Source organism: Phalacrocorax carbo, unplaced genomic scaffold (assembly GCF_963921805.1).
Source record: "Phalacrocorax carbo unplaced genomic scaffold, bPhaCar2.1 SCAFFOLD_71, whole genome shotgun sequence".
Taxonomy (NCBI): Eukaryota; Metazoa; Chordata; class Aves; order Suliformes; family Phalacrocoracidae; genus Phalacrocorax; species Phalacrocorax carbo.
In genome coordinates, this window is record NW_026990446.1 from 451,152 (window position 1) to 471,444 (window position 20,293).

General features: G+C 50.5%; 1 long non-coding RNA gene across 3 annotated transcripts in view; it reads left to right on the plus strand.

The window, feature by feature from the left end:
* The first annotated feature begins 228 nt into the window (after positions 1 to 228).
* The window catches only part of LOC135311218 (uncharacterized), a 55,784-nt gene continuing 35,719 nt past the window's right edge, over positions 229 to 20,293 (plus strand). For all 3 annotated transcript variants that reach the window (XR_010371007.1, XR_010371006.1, XR_010371008.1), the window contains exon 1: positions 229 to 298. This is a non-coding gene — a long non-coding RNA (uncharacterized LOC135311218). The remainder of the gene's footprint in view (positions 299 to 20,293) is intronic.

Consider the following 20,293-nt stretch of genomic DNA (forward strand, 5'->3'; position numbering starts at 1 on the left):
CCGGGCTACTGCATTTTTCTGTTATATTAGTGCCCCATAGGCCAGATTTTACCCACACCAAAAGGCAATGTCCAAAGTTGTAACTGGGTCTCTGCGACATCTGGTGGAGCAAGCGCATGCAAAAGAATACTTGTGCTTTGCTCCTTGCTCCATGCTAAAGGCGCCTCTTCTAGGGTAAGAGTATTTTTTGCAATAAACACTCAGAACATGGAGCTGCAGAAAAGAAATGGAGTAGAGAAGGGGAAAGAAGCATCTGAACGGCTAAATTGTGCCAGCAGCGCTGAGAGCCAGAGTCACGGTGAGTCCTGGGCCACAGGGGCCCCATTGCCTCTCTTGTGCGTCCTGGGCCCTCCCTCTCTCTCCCCTGGCCCCCTCTCTTTACCCGCGCCGTCTTTCTCCATCTAGCTCTGAGTGGCTGCATGCCTCCCTGTCTTTTCAGTCCTCCCTCTCTCTGTCCTGTCGCTACTTTTTCTTTCTCTGCCTCTCTCTGCCTGGCTCTGGCTCTGGTTTTTTGTATTCCTCCTGCTCTGTCCTGTAGCCTGTCGGTATTTTGTCTTTCTCTGGCTCTCTTGGTGTGACTCCCTGTGTTACTGAAAAACGTGGTAAAATTGGAAACAACTCTGTAACTCCAATTTAGTATTAAAGAGCAGGGATTCTTTATTCACGGCGCCAGATGCACGGGGGATCGCTCCTCCTAACGTGCGTACCTCACGCACCTTTCCCCTACAATTTATAGCTCAAAATTTTACGTAGTCAGACATATTCATTATTGTCCTGTCTACTGATTGGTACAAACTTGCTCTTTCCTTATGTAAATTACTGCGCAGGCTCGGTTGTCCTCTTCTGAGTAGGTGGTGTTACTTGAGTCGGTGGTGGTCCGTGAGTCGGTGGTCGCGATCTTCCCCCTGCCGGAATTACCTTTTACCTTCTTGGCTCTTAATCTTGCCAGTCTTGGCTAGTTTTCTCAGTCCGCTACACGAAACCGCGTTTTGTCATCCTTTTCTGACAGAAGCACATTGCCTATTGTTCTGTTCACATTAATGATTACCTAGGGACTAAAATGCAGATCAACAGATACACTGATTCGTACGCTCCATGTTCCCATAGTGTAACAACGTCTCTGGTTGATTGATTTCATCGCTTTGGTTACACTTGTTCCTGTTGTTCTGTTTCTTCTTTTTTGGCTTTGTGTGATCCTGTTTTTCTCTGCCTCTCGCTTTTCCCAGCTCCCCGTCCCTCACTTTTAATGCCCGTTATCCTTCACCAACTCACTCTTCCTTGGTTCCCGTCCCCGTTTCTGAATTCCTCCTGCTTTGCCACGTAGCCCGTGACATTTTCTTAATCTCTCTGTCTGCCTCAACGCTCCCCCCGCGCTTTTTATTCGTCTTCTCTGCTCTGTACCCTGCTACTGTTCTTGCCTTTCTGAGTTCTTCTCTGTCCAGCTCCCTTTCCCTATTCTTGAATTCCTGCTCTTCCTGCACCCACCGCTGTTTCCTGTGATCTCCATCTCTCTGTCCAGCTCCCTGTCCCTAGGTTTTAATTCCTGCCTCTGCCCACTGTAGCCTATCTAGATTTCTCTCGGCCCCTCTCTGTCCGGCTCTCTCTGTGTTCTAATTCCACGTAGACCCGTCCCTATTTAGAATTGTTTTTCTTTTCTTTCTGTACGCATTGCGATTCCTTTTGCTCTCCATCTCCCTTTTGGTGTATTTTCTTTTTCCTCTGGCTCCCTGTCCCTAAATGTTAATTCCCTCCCTGCTCATGCTCTGTACCACGTTGCCCCGTCGTTCGTTTTGTGGTGTTCCCTTCCCTGCCCCTTCCCTCCATCGTGGCTGTCTCGCCTACCTGCCCCTGTGGCTTATTCTTCCCTCTCTGCCCTGTTCTTGTCGCTTTTCTTGTCTTTCTCCGTCTTGCTTTGTCAGCTTTCTGCCCCTATTCTTCATTCCTCCTTCGCTGTCGTGCTACCTCCCCCAGGTTCTTTGTGTGTTTCCAGTATGATCCACATCGTTCTTTCTTGGTCTCTGTCCTGCTCTTCCCACTTTCTGCTGCCTCTCTTCCCCTCTCTGCTGCTTTTATCTCCACCTCTGACAGGCTCCCTCTCTGTGTTCTAATTCCAAGTTCTCTGTCACGTAGACCCGTGCTGTTTGTTTGTCCTCATCTCTCTGTCCAGCTCCTTGCTGCTATGATTTATTGCCCAATTTCCTCCCTCTCTGTCTTGCTAGCCCATTGCTGTTGGTTTGTTTTCACTTGTTTCTTCGTTTGTCTCTGTCTGCCTCCCAGTGCCTGATCTTTAATTCCTCCTTCCCCCTAGGCCGCTGTTCCTTTTTTCCATACTACATTGTGTTCTCTTTGGCCTCTTTCTCATTCCTCGGTTCCCTCCTCGCTGCCCTGTGGCCCGTCCCCATTTTATTGTTGCCTCTCCCTCCCTCTCTCTGGCTTCTTGCCCCTGTTTTTTAAATTCCTCCCTCTCTTCCCTGGTGGCCGTGTGATCTTTAGCCTTTCTCCGTCTCTTCCTGCCCAGCTCTCTGTGTCTATTCGTTAATTCTTCCCTCTCTGCCCTGTAGCCTGTAGCTTTTGTCCTTTCTGGCTTCCCCATGTCCCTATTTTAGAATTGGTTCTCTCGTCTTTCTGTACGCAATGCGATTCCTTTTGCTCTCCATCTCCCTTTTGGTGTATTTTCTTTTTCCTCTGGCTCCCTGTCCCTAATTGTTAATTCCCTCCCTGCTCATGCTCTGTACCACGTAGCCCCGTGGTTTGTTTTGTGGTTTTCCCTCCCCGGCCCCTTCCCTCCGTCGTTGCCTGTCTCGGCTCCCTGTCCCTGTGGCTTCTTTCTTCCCTCTCTGCCCTGTTCTTGTCGCTTTTCTTGTCTTTCTCCATCTTGCTCTGTCAGCTTTCTGCCCCTAGTCTTCATTCCTCCCTCGCTGTCGTGCTGCCTGCCCCAGGTTCTTTGTGTGTTTCCAGCCTGCTCCTCATCGTTCTTTCTTGGTCTCTGTCCTGCTCTTCCCTCTTTCTGCTGCCTCTCTTCCCCTCTCTGCTGCTTTTATCTCCACCTCTGACAGGCTCCCTCTCTGTGTTCTAATTCCACGTTCTCTGTCACGTAGACCCGTGCTGTTTGTTTGTCCTCATCTCTCTCTGTCCAGCTCCTTGCTGCTATGATTTATTGCCCAATTTCCTCCCTCTCTGTCTTGCTAGCCCATTGCTGTTGGTTTTTCTTCGTTTGTCTCTGTCTGCCTCCCAGTGCCTGATCTTTAATTCCTCCTTCCCCATAGGCCGCTGTTCCTTTTTTCCATACTACATTGTGTTCTCTTTGGCATCTTTTCCTTATTCCTCGGTTCCCTCCTCGCTGCCCTGTGGACCGTCGCCATTTATTGTTGCCTCTCCCTCCCTCTCTCTGGCTTCTTACCCCTGTTTTTTAAATTCCTCCCTCTCTTCCCTGGTGGCCGTGAGATCTTTAGCCTTTCTCCGTCTCTTTCTGCCCAGCTCTCTGTGTCTATTCGTTAATTCTTCCCTCTCTGCCCTGTAGCCTGTAGCTTTTGTCCTTTCTGGCTTCCCCATGTCCCTATTTTAGAATTGGTTCTCTCTCTTCTTTCTGTACGCATTGCGATTCCTGTTGCTCTCCATCTCCCTTTTGGTGTATTTTCTTTTTCCTCTGGCTCCCTGTCCCTAATTGTTAATTCTCTCCCCGCTCATGATCTGCACCACGTTGCCCCGTGGTTCGTTTTGTGGTGTTCCCTTCCCGGCCCCTTCCCTCCGCCGTTGCCTGTCTCGGTTCCCTGTCCCTGTGGCTTCTTTCTTCCCTCTCTGCCCTGTTCTTGTCGCTTTTCTTGTCTTTCTCCATCTTGCTCTGTCAGCTTTCTGCCCCAGTCTTCATTCCTCCCTCGCTGTCGTGCTGCCTGCCCCAGGTTCTTTGTGTGTTTCCAGCCTGCTCCACATCGTTCTTTCTTGGTCTCTGTCCTGCTCTTCCCTCTTTCTGCTGCCTCTCTTCCCCTCTCTGCTGCTTTTATCTCCACCTCTGACAGGCTCCCTCTCTGTGTTCTAATTCCACGGTCTCTGTCACGTAGACCCGTGCTGTTTGTTTGTCCTCATCTCTCTCTGTCCAGCTCCTTGCTGCTATGTTTTATTGCCCAATTTCCTCCCTCTCTGTCTTGCTAGCCCATTGCTGTTGGTTTTTCTTCGTTTGTCTCTGTCTGCCTCCCAGTGCCTGATCTTTAATTCCTCCTTCCCCATAGGCCGCTGTTCCTTTTTTCCATACTACATTGTGTTCTCTTTGGCATCTTTTCCTTATTCCTCGGTTCCCTCCTCGCTGCCCTGTGGACCGTCCCCATTTTATTGTTGCCTCTCCCTCCCTCTCTCTGGCTTCTTACCCCTGTTTTTTAAATTCCTCCCTCTCTTCCCTGGTGGCCGTGAGATCTTTAGCCTTTCTCCGTCTCTTTCTGCCCAGCTCTCTGTGTCTATTCGTTAATTCTTCCCTCTCTGCCCTGTAGCCTGTAGCTTTTGTCCTTTCTGGCTTCCCCATGTCCCTATTTTAGAATTGTTTCTCTCTCTTCTTTCTGTACGCATTGCGATTCCTTTTGCTCTCCATCTCCCTTTTGGTGTATTTTCTTTTTCCTCTGGCTCCCTGTCCCTAATTGTTAATTCTCTCCCCGCTCATGCTCTGTACCACGTAGCCCCGTGGTTCGTTTTGTGGTGTTCCCTTCCCTCCGTCGTTGGCTGTCTCGGCTCCCTGTCCCTGTGGCTTCTTACTTCCCTCTCTGCCCTGTTCTTGTCGCTTTTCTTGTCTTTCTCCATCTTGCTCTGTCAGCTTTCTGCCCCTAGTCTTCATTCCTCCCTCGCTGTCGTGCTGCCTGCCCCAGGTTCTTTGTGTGTTTCCAGCCTGCTCCACATCGTTCTTTCTTGGTCTCTGTCCTGCTCTTCCCTCTTTCTGCTGCCTCTCTTCCCCTCTCTGCTGCTTTTATCTCCACCTCTGACAGGCTCCCTCTCTGTGTTCTAATTCCACGTTCTCTGTCACGTAGACCCGTGCTGTTTGTTTGTCCTCATCTCTCTCTGTCCAGCTCCTTGCTGCTATGATTTATTGCCCAATTTCCTCCCTCTCTGTCTTGCTAGCCCATTGCTGTTGGTTTTTCTTCGTTTGTCTCTGTCTGCCTCCCAGTGCCTGATCTTTAATTCCTCCTTCCCCATAGGCCGCTGTTCCTTTTTTCCATACTACATTGTGTTCTCTTTGGCATCTTTTCCTTATTCCTCGGTTCCCTCCTCGCTGCCCTGTGGACCGTCCCCATTTATTGTTGCCTCTCCTTCCCTCTCTCTGGCTTCTTACCCCTGTTTTTTAAATTCTTCCCTCTCTTCCCTGGTGGCCGTGTGATCTTTAGCCTTTCTCCGTCTCTTTCTGCCCAGCTCTCTGTGTCTATTCGTTAATTCTTCCCTCTCTGCCCTGTAGCCTGTAGCTTATGTCCTTTCTGGCTTCCCCATGTCCCTATTTTAGAATTGGTTCTCTCTCTTCTTTCTGTACGCATTGCGATTCCTTTTGCTCTCCATCTCCCTTTTGGTGTATTTTCTTTTTCCTCTGGCTCCCTGTCCCTAATTGTTAATTCTCTCCCTGCTCATGCTCTGTACCACGTTGCCCCGTGGTTCGTTTTGTGGTGTTCCCTTCCCGGCCCCTTCCCTCCGCCGTTGCCTGTCTCGGTTCCCTGTCCCTGTGGCTTCTTTCTTCCCTCTCTGCCCTGTTCTTGTCGCTTTTCTTGTCTTTCTCCATCTTGCTCTGTCAGCTTTCTGCCCCAGTCTTCATTCCTCCCTCGCTGTCGTGCTGCCTGCCCCAGGTTCTTTGTGTGTTTCCAGCCTGCTCCACATCGTTCTTTCTTGGTCTCTGTCCTGCTCTTCCCTCTTTCTGCTGCCTCTCTTCCCCTCTCTGCTGCTTTTATCTCCACCTCTGACAGGCTCCCTCTCTGTGTTCTAATTCCACGGTCTCTGTCACGTAGACCCGTGCTGTTTGTTTGTCCTCATCTCTCTCTGTCCAGCTCCTTGCTGCTATGTTTTATTGCCCAATTTCCTCCCTCTCTGTCTTGCTAGCCCATTGCTGTTGGTTTTTCTTCGTTTGTCTCTGTCTGCCTCCCAGTGCCTGATCTTTAATTCCTCCTTCCCCATAGGCCGCTGTTCCTTTTTTCCATACTACATTGTGTTCTCTTTGGCATCTTTTCCTTATTCCTCGGTTCCCTCCTCGCTGCCCTGTGGACCGTCCCCATTTTATTGTTGCCTCTCCCTCCCTCTCTCTGGCTTCTTACCCCTGTTTTTTAAATTCCTCCCTCTCTTCCCTGGTGGCCGTGAGATCTTTAGCCTTTCTCCGTCTCTTTCTGCCCAGCTCTCTGTGTCTATTCGTTAATTCTTCCCTCTCTGCCCTGTAGCCTGTAGCTTTTGTCCTTTCTGGCTTCCCCATGTCCCTATTTTAGAATTGGTTCTCTCTTCTTTCTGTACGCATTGCGATTCCTTTTGCTCTCCATCTCCCTTTTGGTGTATTTTCTTTTTCCTCTGGCTCCCTGTCCCTAATTGTTAATTCTCTCCCCGCTCATGCTCTGTACCACGTAGCCCCGTGGTTCGTTTTGTGGTGTTCCCTTCCCTCCGTCGTTGGCTGTCTCGGCTCCCTGTCCCTGTGGCTTCTTACTTCCCTCTCTGCCCTGTTCTTGTCGCTTTTCTTGTCTTTCTCCATCTTGCTCTGTCAGCTTTCTGCCCCTAGTCTTCATTCCTCCCTCGCTGTCGTGCTGCCTGCCCCAGGTTCTTTGTGTGTTTCCAGCCTGCTCCACATCGTTCTTTCTTGGTCTCTGTCCTGCTCTTCCCTCTTTCTGCTGCCTCTCTTCCCCTCTCTGCTGCTTTTATCTCCACCTCTGACAGGCTCCCTCTCTGTGTTCTAATTCCACGGTCTCTGTCACGTAGACCCGTGCTGTTTGTTTGTCCTCATCTCTCTCTGTCCAGCTCCTTGCTGCTATGATTTATTGCCCAATTTCCTCCCTCTCTGTCTTGCTAGCCCATTGCTGTTGGTTTGTTTTCACTTGTTTCTTCGTTTGTCTCTGTCTGCCTCCCAGTGCCTGATCTTTAATTCCTCCTTCCCCATAGGCCGCTGTTCCTTTTTTCCATACTACATTGTGTTCTCTTTGGCCTCTTTCTCATTCCTCGGTTCCCTCCTCGCTGCCCTGTGGCCCGTCCCCATTTTATTGTTGCCTCTCCCTCCCTCTCTCTGGCTTCTTACCCCTGTTTTTTAAATTCCTCCCTCTCTTCCCTGGTGGCCGTGAGATCTTTAGCCTTTCTCCGTCTCTTTCTGCCCAGCTCTCTGTGTCTATTCGTTAATTCTTCCCTCTCTGCCCTGTAGCCTGTAGCTTTTGTCCTTTCTGGCTTCCCCATGTCCCTATTTTAGAATTGGTTCTCTCTCTTCTTTCTGTACGCATTGCGATTCCTGTTGCTCTCCATCTCCCTTTTGGTGTATTTTCTTTTTCCTCTGGCTCCCTGTCCCTAATTGTTAATTCTCTCCCCGCTCATGCTCTGTACCACGTAGCCCCGTGGTTCGTTTTGTGGTGTTCCCTTCCCTCCGTCGTTGCCTGTCTCGGCTCCCTGTCCCTGTGGCTTCTTACTTCCCTCTCTGCCCTGTTCTTGTCGCTTTTCTTGTCTTTCTCCATCTTGCTCTGTCAGCTTTCTGCCCCTAGTCTTCATTCCTCCCTCGCTGTCGTGCTGCCTGCCCCAGGTTCTTTGTGTGTTTCCAGCCTGCTCCTCATCGTTCTTTCTTGGTCTCTGTCCTGCTCTTCCCTCTTTCTGCTGCCTCTCTTCCCCTCTCTGCTGCTTTTATCTCCACCTCTGACAGGCTCCCTCTCTGAGTTCTAATTCCACGGTCTCTGTCACGTAGACCCGTGCTGTTTGTTTGTCCTCATCTCTCTCTGTCCAGCTCCTTGCTGCTATGATTTATTGCCCAATTTCCTCCCTCTCTATCTTGCTAGCCCATTGCTGTTGGTTTTTCTTCGTTTGTCTCTGTCTGCCTCCCAGTGCCTGATCTTTAATTCCTCCTTCCCCATAGGCCGCTGTTCCTTTTTTCCATACTACATTGTGTTCTCTTTGGCATCTTTTCCTTATTCCTCGGTTCCCTCCTCGCTGCCCTGTGGCCCGTCCCCATTTTATTGTTGCCTCTCCCTCCCTCTCTCTGGCTTCTTGCCCCTGTTTTTTAAATTCTTCCCTCTCTTCCCTGGTGGCCGTGTGATCTTTAGCCTTTCTCCGTCTCTTCCTGCCCAGCTCTCTGTGTCTATTCGTTAATTCTTCCCTCTCTGCCCTGTAGCCTGTAGCTTTTGTCCTTTCTGGCTTCCCCATGTCCCTATTTTAGAATTGGTTCTCTCTTCTTTCTGTACGCATTGCGATTCCTGTTGCTCTCCATCTCCCTTTTGGTGTATTTTCTTTTTCCTCTGGCTCCCTGTCCCTAATTGTTAATTCTCTCCCCGCTCATGCTCTGTACCACGTAGCCCCGTGGTTCGTTTTGTGGTGTTCCCTTCCCTCCGTCGTTGCCTGTCTCGGCTCCCTGTCCCTGTGGCTTCTTACTTCCCTCTCTGCCCTGTTCTTGTCGCTTTTCTTGTCTTTCTCCATCTTGCTCTGTCAGCTTTCTGCCCCTAGTCTTCATTCCTCCCTCGCTGTCGTGCTGCCTGCCCCAGGTTCTTTGTGTGTTTCCAGCCTGCTCCACATCGTTCTTTCTTGGTCTCTGTCCTGCTCTTCCCTCTTTCTGCTGCCTCTCTTCCCCTCTCTGCTGCTTTTATTTCCACCTCTGACAGGCTCCCTCTCTGTGTTCTAATTCCACGGTCTCTGTCACGTAGACCCGTGCTGTTTGTTTGTCCTCATCTCTCTCTGTCCAGCTCCTTGCTGCTATGATTTATTGCCCAATTTCCTCCCTCTCTGTCTTGCTAGCCCATTGCTGTTGGTTTGTTTTCACTTGTTTCTTCGTTTGTCTCTGTCTGCCTCCCAGTGCCTGATCTTTAATTCCTCCTTCCCCCTAGGCCGCTGTTCCTTTTTTCCATACTACATTGTGTTCTCTTTGGCCTCTTTCTCATTCCTCGGTTCCCTCCTCGCTGCCCTGTGGCCCGTCCCCATTTTATTGTTGCCTCTCTCTCCCTCTCTCTGGCTTCTTGCCCCTGTTTTTTAAATTCCTCCCTCTCTTCCCTGGTGGCCGTGTGATCTTTAGCCTTTCTCCGTCTCTTCCTGCCCAGCTCTCTGTGTCTATTCGTTAATTCTTCCCTCTCTGCCCTGTAGCCTGTAGCTTGTGTCCTTTCTGGCTTCCCCATGTCCCTATTTTAGAACTGGTTCTCTCGTCTTTCTGTACGCAATGCGATTCCTTTTGCTCTCCGTCTCCCTTTTGGTGTATTTTCTTTTTCCTCTGGCTCCCTGTCCCTAATTGTTAATTCCCTCCCTGCTCATGCTCTGTACCACATAGCCCCGTGGTTCGTTTTGTGGTGTTCCCTTCCCGGCCCCTTCCCTCCGTCGTTGCCTGTCTCGGCTCCCTGTCCCTGTGGCTTCTTTCTTCCCTCTCTGCCCTGTTCTTGTCGCTTTTCTTGTCTTTCTCCATCTTGCTCTGTCAGCTTTCTGCCCCTAGTCTTCATTCCTCCCTCGCTGTCGTGCTGCCTGCCCCAGGTTCTTTGTGTGTTTCCAGCCTGCTCCACATCGTTCTTTCTTGTCTCTGTCCTGCTCTTCCCTCTTTCTGCTCCCTCTCTTCCCCTCTCTGCTGCTTTTATCTCCACCTCTGACAGGCTCCCTCTCTGTGTTCTAATTCCACGGTCTCTGTCACGTAGACCCGTGCTGTTTGTTTGTCCTCATCTCTCTCTGTCCAGCTCCTTGCTGCTATGATTTATTGCCCAATTTCCTCCCTCTCTGTCTTGCTAGCCCATTGCTGTTGGTTTTTCTTCGTTTGTCTCTGTCTGCCTCCCAGTGCCTGATCTTTAATTCCTCCTTCCCCCTAGGCCGCTGTTCCTTTTTTCCATACTACATTGTGTTCTCTTTGGCCTCTTTCTCATTCCTCGGTTCCCTCCTCGCTGCCCTGTGGCCCGTCCCCATTTTATTGTTGCCTCTCTCTCCCTCTCTCTGGCTTCTTACCCCTGTTTTTTAAATTCCTCCCTCTCTTCCCTGGTGGCCGTGAGATCTTTAGCCTTTCTCCGTCTCTTTCTGCCCAGCTCTCTGTGTCTATTCGTTAATTCTTCCCTCTCTGCCCTGTAGCCTGTAGCTTTTGTCCTTTCTGGCTTCCCCATGTCCCTATTTTAGAATTGGTTCTCTCTCTTCTTTCTGTACCATTGCGATTCCTTTTGCTCTCCATCTCCCTTTTGGTGTATTTTCTTTTTCCTCTGGCTCCCTGTCCCTAATTGTTAATTCTCTCCCTGCTCATGCTCTGTACCACGTAGCCCCGTGGTTCGTTTTGTGGTGTTCCCTTCCCTCCGTCGTTGCCTGTCTCGGCTCCCTGTCCCTGTGGCTTCTTACTTCCCTCTCTGCCCTGTTCTTGTCGCTTTTCTTGTCTTTCTCCATCTTGCTCTGTCAGCTTTCTGCCCCTAGTCTTCATTCCTCCCTCGCTGTCGTGCTGCCTGCCCCAGGTTCTTTGTGTGTTTCCAGCCTGCTCCTCATCGTTCTTTCTTGGTCTCTGTCCTGCTCTTCCCTCTTTCTGCTTCCTCTCTTCCCCTCTCTGCTGCTTTTATCTCCACCTCTGACAGGCTCCCTTTCTGTGTTCTAATTCCACGTTCTCTGTCACGTAGACCCGTGCTGTTTGTTTGTCCTCATCTCTCTGTCCAGCATCTTGCTGCTATGATTTATTGCCCAATTTCCTCCCTCTCTGTCTTGCTAGCCCATTGCTGTTGGTTTGTTTTCACTTGTTTCTTCGTTTGTCTCTGTCTGCCTCCCAGTGCCTGATCTTTAATTCCTCCTTCCCCCTAGGCCGCTGTTCCTTTTTTCCATACTACATTGTGTTCTCTTTGGCCTCTTTCTCATTCCTCGGTTCCCTCCTCGCTGCCCTGTGGACCGTCCCCATTTTATTGTTGCCTCTCCCTCCCTCTCTCTGGCTTCTTGCCCCTGTTTTTTAAATTCCTCCCTCTCTTCCCTGGTGGCCGTGTGATCTTTAGCCTTTCTCCGTCTCTTCCTGCCCAGCTCTCTGTGTCTATTCGTTAATTCTTTCCTCTCTGCCCTGTAGCCTGTAGCTTGTGTCCTTTCTGGCTTCCCCATGTCCCTATTTTAGAATTGGTTCTCTCGTCTTTCTGTACGCATTGCGATTCCTGTTGCTCTCCGTCTCCCTTTTGGTGTATTTTCTTTTTCCTCTGGCTCCCTGTCCCTAATTGTTAATTCCCTCCCTGCTCATGCTCTGTACCACGTAGCCCCGTGGTTTGTTTTGTGGTGTTCCCTCCCCGGCCCCTTCCCTCCGTCGTTGCCTGTCTCGGCTCCCTGTCCCTGTGGCTTCTTTCTTCCCTCTCTGCCCTGTTCTTGTCGCTTTTCTTGTCTTTCTCCATCTTGCTCTGTCAGCTTTCTGCCCCTAGTCTTCATTCCTCCCTCGCTGTCGTGCTGCCTGCCCCAGGTTCTTTGTGTGTTTCCAGCCTGCTCCACATCGTTCTTTCTTGTCTCTGTCCTGCTCTTCCCTCTTTCTGCTCCCTCTCTTCCCCTCTCTGCTGCTTTTATCTCCACCTCTGACAGGCTCCCTCTCTGTGTTCTAATTCCACGGTCTCTGTCACGTAGACCCGTGCTGTTTGTTTGTCCTCATCTCTCTCTGTCCAGCTCCTTGCTGCTATGATTTATTGCCCAATTTCCTCCCTCTCTGTCTTGCTAGCCCATTGCTGTTGGTTTTTCTTCGTTTGTCTCTGTCTGCCTCCCAGTGCCTGATCTTTAATTCCTCCTTCCCCATAGGCCGCTGTTCCTTTTTTCCATACTACATTGTGTTCTCTTTGGCATCTTTTCCTTATTCCTCGGTTCCCTCCTCGCTGCCCTGTGGCCCGTCCCCATTTTATTGTTGCCTCTCCCTCCCTCTCTCTGGCTTCTTACCCCTGTTTTTTAAATTCCTCCCTCTCTTCCCTGGTGGCCGTGAGATCTTTAGCCTTTCTCCGTCTCTTTCTGCCCAGCTCTCTGTGTCTATTCGTTAATTCTTCCCTCTCTGCCCTGTAGCCTGTAGCTTTTGTCCTTTCTGGCTTCCCCATGTCCCTATTTTAGAATTGGTTCTCTCTTCTTTCTGTACGCATTGCGATTCCTGTTGCTCTCCATCTCCCTTTTGGTGTATTTTCTTTTTCCTCTGGCTCCCTGTCCCTAATTGTTAATTCTCTCCCCGCTCATGCTCTGTACCACGTAGCCCCGTGGTTCGTTTTGTGGTGTTCCCTTCCCTCCGTCGTTGCCTGTCTCGGCTCCCTGTCCCTGTGGCTTCTTACTTCCCTCTCTGCCCTGTTCTTGTCGCTTTTCTTGTCTTTCTCCATCTTGCTCTGTCAGCTTTCTGCCCCTAGTCTTCATTCCTCCCTCGCTGTCGTGCTGCCTGCCCCAGGTTCTTTGTGTGTTTCCAGCCTGCTCCACATCGTTCTTTCTTGGTCTCTGTCCTGCTCTTCCCTCTTTCTGCTGCCTCTCTTCCCCTCTCTGCTGCTTTTATCTCCACCTCTGACAGGCTCCCTCTCTGTGTTCTAATTCCACGGTCTCTGTCACGTAGACCCGTGCTGTTTGTTTGTCCTCATCTCTCTCTGTCCAGCTCCTTGCTGCTATGATTTATTGCCCAATTTCCTCCCTCTCTGTCTTGCTAGCCCATTGCTGTTGGTTTGTTTTCACTTGTTTCTTCGTTTGTCTCTGTCTGCCTCCCAGTGCCTGATCTTTAATTCCTCCTTCCCCCTAGGCCGCTGTTCCTTTTTTCCATACTACATTGTGTTCTCTTTGGCCTCTTTCTCATTCCTCGGTTCCCTCCTCGCTGCCCTGTGGCCCGTCCCCATTTTATTGTTGCCTCTCTCTCCCTCTCTCTGGCTTCTTACCCCTGTTTTTTAAATTCCTCCCTCTCTTCCCTGGTGGCCGTGAGATCTTTAGCCTTTCTCCGTCTCTTTCTGCCCAGCTCTCTGTGTCTATTCGTTAATTCTTCCCTCTCTGCCCTGTAGCCTGTAGCTTTTGTCCTTTCTGGCTTCCCCATGTCCCTATTTTAGAATTGGTTCTCTCTCTTCTTTCTGTACCATTGCGATTCCTTTTGCTCTCCATCTCCCTTTTGGTGTATTTTCTTTTTCCTCTGGCTCCCTGTCCCTAATTGTTAATTCTCTCCCTGCTCATGCTCTGTACCACGTAGCCCCGTGGTTCGTTTTGTGGTGTTCCCTTCCCTCCGTCGTTGCCTGTCTCGGCTCCCTGTCCCTGTGGCTTCTTACTTCCCTCTCTGCCCTGTTCTTGTCGCTTTTCTTGTCTTTCTCCATCTTGCTCTGTCAGCTTTCTGCCCCTAGTCTTCATTCCTCCCTCGCTGTCGTGCTGCCTGCCCCAGGTTCTTTGTGTGTTTCCAGCCTGCTCCTCATCGTTCTTTCTTGGTCTCTGTCCTGCTCTTCCCTCTTTCTGCTTCCTCTCTTCCCCTCTCTGCTGCTTTTATCTCCACCTCTGACAGGCTCCCTTTCTGTGTTCTAATTCCACGTTCTCTGTCACGTAGACCCGTGCTGTTTGTTTGTCCTCATCTCTCTGTCCAGCATCTTGCTGCTATGATTTATTGCCCAATTTCCTCCCTCTCTGTCTTGCTAGCCCATTGCTGTTGGTTTGTTTTCACTTGTTTCTTCGTTTGTCTCTGTCTGCCTCCCAGTGCCTGATCTTTAATTCCTCCTTCCCCCTAGGCCGCTGTTCCTTTTTTCCATACTACATTGTGTTCTCTTTGGCCTCTTTCTCATTCCTCGGTTCCCTCCTCGCTGCCCTGTGGACCGTCCCCATTTTATTGTTGCCTCTCCCTCCCTCTCTCTGGCTTCTTGCCCCTGTTTTTTAAATTCCTCCCTCTCTTCCCTGGTGGCCGTGTGATCTTTAGCCTTTCTCCGTCTCTTCCTGCCCAGCTCTCTGTGTCTATTCGTTAATTCTTTCCTCTCTGCCCTGTAGCCTGTAGCTTGTGTCCTTTCTGGCTTCCCCATGTCCCTATTTTAGAATTGGTTCTCTCGTCTTTCTGTACGCATTGCGATTCCTGTTGCTCTCCGTCTCCCTTTTGGTGTATTTTCTTTTTCCTCTGGCTCCCTGTCCCTAATTGTTAATTCCCTCCCTGCTCATGCTCTGTACCACGTAGCCCCGTGGTTTGTTTTGTGGTGTTCCCTCCCCGGCCCCTTCCCTCCGTCGTTGCCTGTCTCGGCTCCCTGTCCCTGTGGCTTCTTTCTTCCCTCTCTGCCCTGTTCTTGTCGCTTTTCTTGTCTTTCTCCATCTTGCTCTGTCAGCTTTCTGCCCCTAGTCTTCATTCCTCCCTCGCTGTCGTGCTGCCTGCCCCAGGTTCTTTGTGTGTTTCCAGCCTGCTCCACATCGTTCTTTCTTGTCTCTGTCCTGCTCTTCCCTCTTTCTGCTCCCTCTCTTCCCCTCTCTGCTGCTTTTATCTCCACCTCTGACAGGCTCCCTCTCTGTGTTCTAATTCCACGGTCTCTGTCACGTAGACCCGTGCTGTTTGTTTGTCCTCATCTCTCTCTGTCCAGCTCCTTGCTGCTATGATTTATTGCCCAATTTCCTCCCTCTCTGTCTTGCTAGCCCATTGCTGTTGGTTTTTCTTCGTTTGTCTCTGTCTGCCTCCCAGTGCCTGATCTTTAATTCCTCCTTCCCCATAGGCCGCTGTTCCTTTTTTCCATACTACATTGTGTTCTCTTTGGCATCTTTTCCTTATTCCTCGGTTCCCTCCTCGCTGCCCTGTGGCCCGTCCCCATTTTATTGTTGCCTCTCCCTCCCTCTCTCTGGCTTCTTACCCCTGTTTTTTAAATTCCTCCCTCTCTTCCCTGGTGGCCGTGAGATCTTTAGCCTTTCTCCGTCTCTTTCTGCCCAGCTCTCTGTGTCTATTCGTTAATTCTTCCCTCTCTGCCCTGTAGCCTGTAGCTTTTGTCCTTTCTGGCTTCCCCATGTCCCTATTTTAGAATTGGTTCTCTCTTCTTTCTGTACGCATTGCGATTCCTGTTGCTCTCCATCTCCCTTTTGGTGTATTTTCTTTTTCCTCTGGCTCCCTGTCCCTAATTGTTAATTCTCTCCCCGCTCATGCTCTGTACCACGTAGCCCCGTGGTTCGTTTTGTGGTGTTCCCTTCCCTCCGTCGTTGCCTGTCTCGGCTCCCTGTCCCTGTGGCTTCTTACTTCCCTCTCTGCCCTGTTCTTGTCGCTTTTCTTGTCTTTCTCCATCTTGCTCTGTCAGCTTTCTGCCCCTAGTCTTCATTCCTCCCTCGCTGTCGTGCTGCCTGCCCCAGGTTCTTTGTGTGTTTCCAGCCTGCTCCACATCGTTCTTTCTTGGTCTCTGTCCTGCTCTTCCCTCTTTCTGCTGCCTCTCTTCCCCTCTCTGCTGCTTTTATCTCCACCTCTGACAGGCTCCCTCTCTGTGTTCTAATTCCACGGTCTCTGTCACGTAGACCCGTGCTGTTTGTTTGTCCTCATCTCTCTCTGTCCAGCTCCTTGCTGCTATGATTTATTGCCCAATTTCCTCCCTCTCTGTCTTGCTAGCCCATTGCTGTTGGTTTGTTTTCACTTGTTTCTTCGTTTGTCTCTGTCTGCCTCCCAGTGCCTGATCTTTAATTCCTCCTTCCCCCTAGGCCGCTGTTCCTTTTTTCCATACTACATTGTGTTCTCTTTGGCCTCTTTCTCATTCCTCGGTTCCCTCCTCGCTGCCCTGTGGCCCGTCCCCATTTTATTGTTGCCTCTCTCTCCCTCTCTCTGGCTTCTTGCCCCTGTTTTTTAAATTCCTCCCTCTCTTCCCTGGTGGCCGTGTGATCTTTAGCCTTTCTCCGTCTCTTCCTGCCCAGCTCTCTGTGTCTATTCGTTAATTCTTCCCTCTCTGCCCTGTAGCCTGTAGCTTGTGTCCTTTCTGGCTTCCCCATGTCCCTATTTTAGAACTGGTTCTCTCGTCTTTCTGTACGCAATGCGATTCCTTTTGCTCTCCGTCTCCCTTTTGGTGTATTTTCTTTTTCCTCTGGCTCCCTGTCCCTAATTGTTAATTCCCTCCCTGCTCATGCTCTGTACCACATAGCCCCGTGGTTCGTTTTGTGGTGTTCCCTCCCCGGCCCCTTCCCTCCGTCGTTGCCTGTCTCGGCTCCCTGTCCCTGTGGCTTCTTTCTTCCCTCTCTGCCCTGTTCTTGTCGCTTTTCTTGTCTTTCTCCATCTTCCTCTGTCAGCTTTCTGCCCCTAGTCTTCATTCCTCCCTCGCTGTCGTGCTGCCTGCCCCAGGTTCTTTGTGTGTTTCCAGCCTGCTCCACATCGTTCTTTCTTGTCTCTGTCCTGCTCTTCCCTCTTTCTGCTCCCTCTCTTCCCCTCTCTGCTGCTTTTATCTCCACCTCTGACAGGCTCCCTCTCTGTGTTCTAATTCCACGGTCTCTGTCACGTAGACCCGTGCTGTTTGTTTGTCCTCATCTCTCTCTGTCCAGCTCCTTGCTGCTATGATTTATTGCCCAATTTCCTCCCTCTCTGTCTTGCTAGCCCATTGCTGTTGGTTTTTCTTCGTTTGTCTCTGTCTGCCTCCCAGTGCCTGATCTTTAATTCCTCCTTCCCCCTAGGCCGCTGTTCCTTTTTTCCATACTACATTGTGTTCTCTTTGGCCTCTTTCTCATTCCTCGGTTCCCTCCTCGCTGCCCTGTGGCCCGTCCCCATTTTATTGTTGCCTCTCTCTCCCTCTCTCTGGCTTCTTACCCCTGTTTTTTAAATTCCTCCCTCTCTTCCCTGGTGGCCGTGAGATCTTTAGCCTTTCTCCGTCTCTTTCTGCCCAGCTCTCTGTGTCTATTCGTTAATTCTTCCCTCTCTGCCCTGTAGCCTGTAGCTTTTGTCCTTTCTGGCTTCCCCATGTCCCTATTTTAGAATTGGTTCTCTCTCTTCTTTCTGTACCATTGCGATTCCTTTTGCTCTCCATCTCCCTTTTGGTGTATTTTCTTTTTCCTCTGGCTCCCTGTCCCTAATTGTTAATTCTCTCCCTGCTCATGCTCTGTACCACGTAGCCCCGTGGTTCGTTTTGTGGTGTTCCCTTCCCTCCGTCGTTGCCTGTCTCGGCTCCCTGTCCCTGTGGCTTCTTACTTCCCTCTCTGCCCTGTTCTTGTCGCTTTTCTTGTCTTTCTCCATCTTGCTCTGTCAGCTTTCTGCCCCTAGTCTTCATTCCTCCCTCGCTGTCGTGCTGCCTGCCCCAGGTTCTTTGTGTGTTTCCAGCCTGCTCCTCATCGTTCTTTCTTGGTCTCTGTCCTGCTCTTCCCTCTTTCTGCTTCCTCTCTTCCCCTCTCTGCTGCTTTTATCTCCACCTCTGACAGGCTCCCTTTCTGTGTTCTAATTCCACGTTCTCTGTCACGTAGACCCGTGCTGTTTGTTTGTCCTCATCTCTCTGTCCAGCATCTTGCTGCTATGATTTATTGCCCAATTTCCTCCCTCTCTGTCTTGCTAGCCCATTGCTGTTGGTTTGTTTTCACTTGTTTCTTCGTTTGTCTCTGTCTGCCTCCCAGTGCCTGATCTTTAATTCCTCCTTCCCCCTAGGCCGCTGTTCCTTTTTTCCATACTACATTGTGTTCTCTTTGGCCTCTTTCTCATTCCTCGGTTCCCTCCTCGCTGCCCTGTGGACCGTCCCCATTTTATTGTTGCCTCTCCCTCCCTCTCTCTGGCTTCTTGCCCCTGTTTTTTAAATTCCTCCCTCTCTTCCCTGGTGGCCGTGTGATCTTTAGCCTTTCTCCGTCTCTTCCTGCCCAGCTCTCTGTGTCTATTCGTTAATTCTTTCCTCTCTGCCCTGTAGCCTGTAGCTTGTGTCCTTTCTGGCTTCCCCATGTCCCTATTTTAGAATTGGTTCTCTCGTCTTTCTGTACGCATTGCGATTCCTGTTGCTCTCCGTCTCCCTTTTGGTGTATTTTCTTTTTCCTCTGGCTCCCTGTCCCTAATTGTTAATTCCCTCCCTGCTCATGCTCTGTACCACGTAGCCCCGTGGTTTGTTTTGTGGTGTTCCCTCCCCGGCCCCTTCCCTCCGTCGTTGCCTGTCTCGGCTCCCTGTCCCTGTGGCTTCTTTCTTCCCTCTCTGCCCTGTTCTTGTCGCTTTTCTTGTCTTTCTCCATCTTGCTCTGTCAGCTTTCTGCCCCTAGTCTTCATTCCTCCCTCGCTGTCGTGCTGCCTGCCCCAGGTTCTTTGTGTGTTTCCAGCCTGCTCCACATCGTTCTTTCTTGTCTCTGTCCTGCTCTTCCCTCTTTCTGCTCCCTCTCTTCCCCTCTCTGCTGCTTTTATCTCCACCTCTGACAGGCTCCCTCTCTGTGTTCTAATTCCACGGTCTCTGTCACGTAGACCCGTGCTGTTTGTTTGTCCTCATCTCTCTCTGTCCAGCTCCTTGCTGCTATGATTTATTGCCCAATTTCCTCCCTCTCTGTCTTGCTAGCCCATTGCTGTTGGTTTTTCTTCGTTTGTCTCTGTCTGCCTCCCAGTGCCTGATCTTTAATTCCTCCTTCCCCATAGGCCGCTGTTCCTTTTTTCCATACTACATTGTGTTCTCTTTGGCATCTTTTCCTTATTCCTCGGTTCCCTCCTCGCTGCCCTGTGGCCCGTCCCCATTTTATTGTTGCCTCTCCCTCCCTCTCTCTGGCTTCTTACCCCTGTTTTTTAAATTCCTCCCTCTCTTCCCTGGTGGCCGTGAGATCTTTAGCCTTTCTCCGTCTCTTTCTGCCCAGCTCTCTGTGTCTATTCGTTAATTCTTCCCTCTCTGCCCTGTAGCCTGTAGCTTTTGTCCTTTCTGGCTTCCCCATGTCCCTATTTTAGAATTGGTTCTCTCTTCTTTCTGTACGCATTGCGATTCCTGTTGCTCTCCATCTCCCTTTTGGTGTATTTTCTTTTTCCTCTGGCTCCCTGTCCCTAATTGTTAATTCTCTCCCCGCTCATGCTCTGTACCACGTAGCCCCGTGGTTCGTTTTGTGGTGTTCCCTTCCCTCCGTCGTTGCCTGTCTCGGCTCCCTGTCCCTGTGGCTTCTTACTTCCCTCTCTGCCCTGTTCTTGTCGCTTTTCTTGTCTTTCTCCATCTTGCTCTGTCAGCTTTCTGCCCCTAGTCTTCATTCCTCCCTCGCTGTCGTGCTGCCTGCCCCAGGTTCTTTGTGTGTTTCCAGCCTGCTCCACATCGTTCTTTCTTGGTCTCTGTCCTGCTCTTCCCTCTTTCTGCTGCCTCTCTTCCCCTCTCTGCTGCTTTTATCTCCACCTCTGACAGGCTCCCTCTCTGTGTTCTAATTCCACGGTCTCTGTCACGTAGACCCGTGCTGTTTGTTTGTCCTCATCTCTCTCTGTCCAGCTCCTTGCTGCTATGATTTATTGCCCAATTTCCTCCCTCTCTGTCTTGCTAGCCCATTGCTGTTGGTTTGTTTTCACTTGTTTCTTCGTTTGTCTCTGTCTGCCTCCCAGTGCCTGATCTTTAATTCCTCCTTCCCCCTAGGCCGCTGTTCCTTTTTTCCATACTACATTGTGTTCTCTTTGGCCTCTTTCTCATTCCTCGGTTCCCTCCTCGCTGCCCTGTGGCCCGTCCCCATTTTATTGTTGCCTCTCCCTCCCTCTCTCTGGCTTCTTACCCCTGTTTTTTAAATTCCTCCCTCTCTTCCCTGGTGGCCGTGAGATCTTTAGCCTTTCTCCGTCTCTTTCTGCCCAGCTCTCTGTGTCTATTCGTTAATTCTTCCCTCTCTGCCCTGTAGCCTGTAGCTTTTGTCCTTTCTGGCTTCCCCATGTCCCTATTTTAGAATTGGTTCTCTCTCTTCTTTCTGTACGCATTGCGATTCCTTTTGCTCTCCATCTCCCTTTTGGTGTATTTTCTTTTTCCTCTGGCTCCCTGTCCCTAATTGTTAATTCTCTCCCTGCTCATGCTCTGTACCACGTAGCCCCGTGGTTCGTTTTGTGGTGTTCCCTTCCCTCCGTCGTTCCCTGTCTCGGCTCCCTGTCCCTGTGGCTTCTTACTTCCCTCTCTGCCCTGTTCTTGTCGCTTTTCTTGTCTTTCTCCATCTTGCTCTGTCAGCTTTCTGCCCCTAGTCTTCATTCCTCCCTCGCTGTCGTGCTGCCTGCCCCAGGTTCTTTGTGTGTTTCCAGCCTGCTCCTCATCGTTCTTTCTTGGTCTCTGTCCTGCTCTTCCCTCTTTCTGCTTCCTCTCTTCCCCTCTCTGCTGCTTTTATCTCCACCTCTGACAGGCTC